A 5,572-nucleotide genomic window follows, 5' to 3' on the forward strand; every position below is an offset into this window, starting at 1 on the left:
AGAGAGAGAGAGAGAGAGAGAGAGAGAGAGAGAGAGAGATCATGCATTAGACTTCACATTAATAAATTGGAAGCTTTGTGTGAAGAAATTTGGACTAAGAAATGGTAGCCAAATAATTTGGACATAGTTAGAAAGCTATGTCATGTAGGTAAGATTTGTTCTTCATCATTACACATTACATGTATTTGATGGCGATTTTGTATATGTTCAAAAATTGCAATCTTTTACTATATTTACATAATTAGTTCTTTTAACACAATTGTCAAAGGGAACAAATATGTTGGCTAGAGAGTTTGAACACAACACACATTTAATACTATAACTATTTAATAAATTTATATCTAGATTGGTGTAGAATTTAAAAACAATACACAATTAAATTTGTAATCATTTAATGCGTTATATGGTGGGTTCTTTAATCCTCTAAAAATTCATTAAAATTTATAATCATGCTATAGAGGGATAAATGTGTTGGCTAGTGAGGGGTAAATGTATTGGTGAGTTTAAAAAGAATACACATTACACAATAAGAATATTTTTTAAATTTTTTATGTCTTATTTTTGCAATATTTCAATTGAACTATTTGTAGGAGAATTTAGAAATTTTGATTGTAGAAAATTTTCTTGTTCGAATTGTAGAACATAGTTATAAGCATTAACCATTTCTTTCTTTATAGCTATTAAAGACAAGTAAATAGGGAGGATTTAGCTTCAAGTATTTAGGAGATTTGTAATTTATAATACTTATAAATTTAGAGGTATCCTTTAATCTAACTAGATAAAGAAAGACCACTTTAAAAAAAGACATATTTCCTAATAAATATCCAAACCTAGTTAACGTAGTTGAACATATACCATGTATATGCTATGTGTTATTTACATATACATATATATATATATGTGTGTGTGTGTGCGTGTGCGTGTATGTGTGTGTGTGTGTATATATACATACATACACACATATATACATACATACATACATACGTCACTACAACATGTCATGGGCATAGCAATGTTTAGGCCTTCGGGATGTGGCATTTTGTTGCTATGATCAGCAGAAAAATTTCACTACCAAAAGCAGTGACAATAGCAACGAAATGTTGCTCTGCTATTTTGTTACATCAAGATTTATTGGTGATTGGCTGGATTACTAACCTATTGGCAGTGTTGAGATAATACAAAAGTATCTTTCTCATCATTCCAAAACTTGGTAGAATCAATTTGAAAAAAACCATTTGGATGTTTCCTCATGGTTGCTTGAGCACCTCTATATATCACCGCCGTGAACCATTTGACATCAAAGATAAATGTTCTAAACCAAATCTCAAGAATATCTTGAATAGTTTAATAATACTCAAGATTTTCCTCTATGACATTGGTATCATGTCTACTAGCTTGACTTTCTTGCTCAAAAGTTTCCATCACACAACAATTAAATGTTTTTCTTTTAGAATCCACACGCTTCGTACGAAAGTGTCTTCCCTCTGACCATATTACATTATATAGTTTTTACTAACATTAAACAAAAGCATGATATTTAGTATAGTGCATTAAACAACTAATGCTTCATCTAGTCTTCGTTGCCTTCCTTTCCCTTGTGGCACATTAGTGATTAGTCGGTCATCCTTTCGTCTATTGATTGCATCCTTGTATCTCTTAATCCACGTCCCCGTGATGAGACTATTTAGAATGTAGAATGTATTCACCTTTTGGCCTAATGATTCATCTAGTCTTTGTTGCCTTCCTTTTCCTTATGGCACATTAGTGATTAGTAGGTCATCCTTCTCATATCTCCACAATTGTGGCATGGAAGGATTTAAGCAAGAGAGATGTTTTGAGATATACACAAGAGACTCTTGCATCAACCATCCCTCTTCCATGCCTGCTTCTGGCCTTTCTCTTTGTCTCATAAATTCCTTTAAGGTTTTCATGAACCTTTCAAGAAAAAACATTCATTGAACATGAGCAACACCACAAAGTGCCATTTCATCAACCAAATGCACCACAAGATGCAATTGGCTAGTGAAAGTTATTCTAGGAAAGTTTTCCTCAATCATACACACTGCCTCAATAGCATTGAGACGAGCCATCTCAATGGATGTAGGATCTATCTCCTTTAAGGATATGTACCTACATACATAGCAATCATGTGTGTACCAAATATTAAATATAACTTAGATAGTGAATTCAAGAGAAGATTCATACCTAACCAAGATTCCCATTTTGTAAATAGCCTCTCTCACCTTGTTGTCTCCACAACCAACTATTGCTATTGGAATAATAATTATGCATAGAAAAAAAATGAAAGTTAGTATATGAGCCTACAAATTATGTACCATAAAAAGAAATCGAATAAAAGAATATTTGAATACCTATAATATTTTGTGCCAATAATGTGTCTTGAGGCTATATAATTGTACCTCTCCTTTCTTTTTGGTCTTTGTGAAGGTACCCTTCAATGAATGCATTACTCCCATTGGTGTACAAAAAGAGACAATCAAACTTTTCACCTTATTGTGCTCCTTCTTGGTTAATACCCATGGTGCCTTTTGTAAAACTATGTTACCACTCTCACCTACAATTGGAATTACACTTTGAAGGCGTCCAATGTTTTGTAAGTCATCCCTTGCACCCTTGGTATCTCTTTTACCAATTAAATGGTCCCAAATATTTATTGCCACATTCTTGAAGCTATGCATGGGATCTAAGAGATGATTGATCTTCAACTCACACCAATATGAAAGTCGAAAGAAGATTGAGTGTCTTGATTTCCCATCGGGTGGTGGATTTGGGGTGTTTCTCCATGCCTCAAATCAATCTCTAACTCTTATCATCACAAGTGGTGAGACATCATGTTGTACATACTTTGGATGCGAAGGGAGAAATCAATGATGTTTTTCATACACCACCTTCTTTAGTGTAGAGGGTCTTTTCGAAACAAGTTTGCAAAAATTTGACCTTCACCCCGTTTTTCTAGAGAGAGGAGGTGTGGAAATCCTTAAGGGGCAAAAATGAGAGTCCATATTTCACCTAATGCAAGGAGATAAAGCATTATATGACCTTTCTTGAATTCCACCCATGGAGGGAGGTTGTAATCCACCAATACAATGCCATGTTTAAAACTATTTTGTAAGTAATTTATTACTAAAATGGTATATGTACTCACTCTCTCTTTTATGTTTTAAACCATTTAGATTCAAATGCTCGAAGTTTAAGCCCAAGCAAGAGCTAGGTAAGAAGGTACATTTCTTTATGTCTTGTCAACTTGATTTGTCTTTCAATAATATATCAATCTAGATGTCATTTTTTTATACAAGTACATGAACTAGTGATGTAGACATTGGTGAGACCTACCTGGGTGACAGATTCTATACTAATACTACTGGCATAGTGGTGAGATTATTGGTGATATTCCACCATTGGTTTACAGGCTTTGTGACACACCCACTTTCGTGTATACGTTGATATCATAGAGTAGTTACATTGATTTTATCCTAATTGCCTTAACATAGTATTAATTACATCAAAATAATAGTATAAGAGACCTTTAAAAAATAAGAGGTGCAAGATAGCTTAACATGCTTCCATTTTTGAAGTATCTTCCGTCCTCAAAGCTTAGATGGTGAGCTTTATAGAGATTGCGTGTAAGTTATAAGTGAGAGGAGGTAGAGCACACCAATGCTGATAATTGGTCTTTTGGGTACTTGCAATAACTTCACCTTCTTCTTCAAGCTCTATATCATTGTAAGTTGCTATACTTTCCAAGGTTCCAAGAGAGTTAGTGAAAATAGAAGAAAATCGAGGAGAAACAAAAAGAGTATGACGTGATGGTTATGAAGATTGCATCATAGTGGGGGTGGTGTGAGACTCTTCTCTTTTTGGCTAAGGTCATTTATGGATGTTAAGGAATTCTTCTTTTTTCTGGTTCCTTGTCTCCAACTATTGGTGGCTTGATGTTCTCAAAGAACCAACATTTTCAAAATGGTTCTTGTCTTCATCGTCACACTGGGGTAAGCATTATTTGGTTCATTAAATAGGCCCTTCTTGCCACATTGGTTTGCACTTGAGTAAAAACTTTATGGTGCAGTAGTACGATCCCCTCGGATTGTAGAGATTGAACTGTGGTGGTGGTAGATCGCTAAATGTCTTTCCATTTTTCTTTACTTTGTACCACCCTACATTTGCTAGCTTTATAGACTTTGCTTGAGTATATCTTATATTATTGGTTTTGGTGTCAATGTGGTATCTCTGCAAAGGGATTCCAACATCTAGGGGGTGCACTACTAAGAACCCCTTTGTATCACGTGCATTCAAGGGGTATTAAGAAAACCCCTTACCTGTGATATTTTCATGAATTAAATGACCCCTTTTTTTTATGGACTTATGGGTTTTTTTTTTCAAAATCAATTAAAAAAACCCCTTGTGTAAATGTATTTTTGTAAATTTACCTTAAATTTTTGAATTAAAAAATCCCTTCATTTGAACTCACGTGGTATGGTTACATTTTTTAGGTGAACCCCTCGAGTCCAACATTAACTCTTCATCTACTAGTACTACTTGAGAATATTGGAGAATGCAACACTAGTACTTTTGGATGAAGGGAGGTTAATCAAAGATGTTCCGTGGAGTGTCAAACTATAGAGTGACATGGGAAAAATCCATGGCCAACGAAGAAATGTGTATACAATGTGATGTGATTAATGATTCTTGTGATGCAATGTGGTGGTAGTGGATTTGTGTACAAATAATATTATGTTGAAAAAATGAGAATGTCAATATTAAAGTAGATATGTCTAATGATTACAAAGGTGATTTGGGAGAGCATGGCAACACACCCATATCAATAGAGAAGTAGAAAGGTTTAAGGATTATAAAGGCGATTTGGCAGAGAGCATGGTAACACACCCATTTTTGTGGCTTCGCTTAACACTTCGTTTACCCACTTCTTGAGCTCTATTTCTAAAGTAGCTTAGCTTTTGAAATAGCTTCATCATGAAAATTTAAGATCTCTGCATCTTTGTTGGCAAGTCCATTTTAATGTATCTCATTGCCTTCGTTGTTTGCAAAGCTTGAGATGATCCGTGTGGTTCCTTCTCAGCTTCTGCAAAGCCTCTTGGTTCCTTCTCAGCCTTTTCAAAGACTCTTTAGTATGGAAGAAGCATTTCTTAGCTTATCTCCAAGTGTTGGTAGCTTTGCGACTCTCCCTGCTCTTGACACCCCTAGAGTCTTGATTGGATAGAGCTATGGCAGCAACACACAGTGTGAAAATGTCATTTCCACCGTGAGGTAGAGGTTGTTATGGTGGTATTGGTAGTGGTGTAGGTCGTGGCTATGGTCCTAGCTCTCGTGGTGGTGGTGGTGGTTCTTATTACTGCTTCTCCACTTGCGCTAATGGTTGCTGAAGTGCTACGTATGCACTTCTTCCAAGACATCCACATCATCCATCATACAGGCACTTCTTCAATGTTATGTTGGCGGGATGACCTTAGCTGATTGACTGGATGGCCATATTCTTGTTGCATCATTATCTTTAAATGGAGATCTCTAACCGCCGATACCATCGTGTACTTTG

Source organism: Cibotium barometz, chromosome 6, assembly GCF_041138505.1.
Source record: "Cibotium barometz isolate CiBa-2024 chromosome 6, ASM4113850v1, whole genome shotgun sequence".
Classification (NCBI taxonomy): domain Eukaryota; kingdom Viridiplantae; phylum Streptophyta; class Polypodiopsida; order Cyatheales; family Cibotiaceae; genus Cibotium; species Cibotium barometz.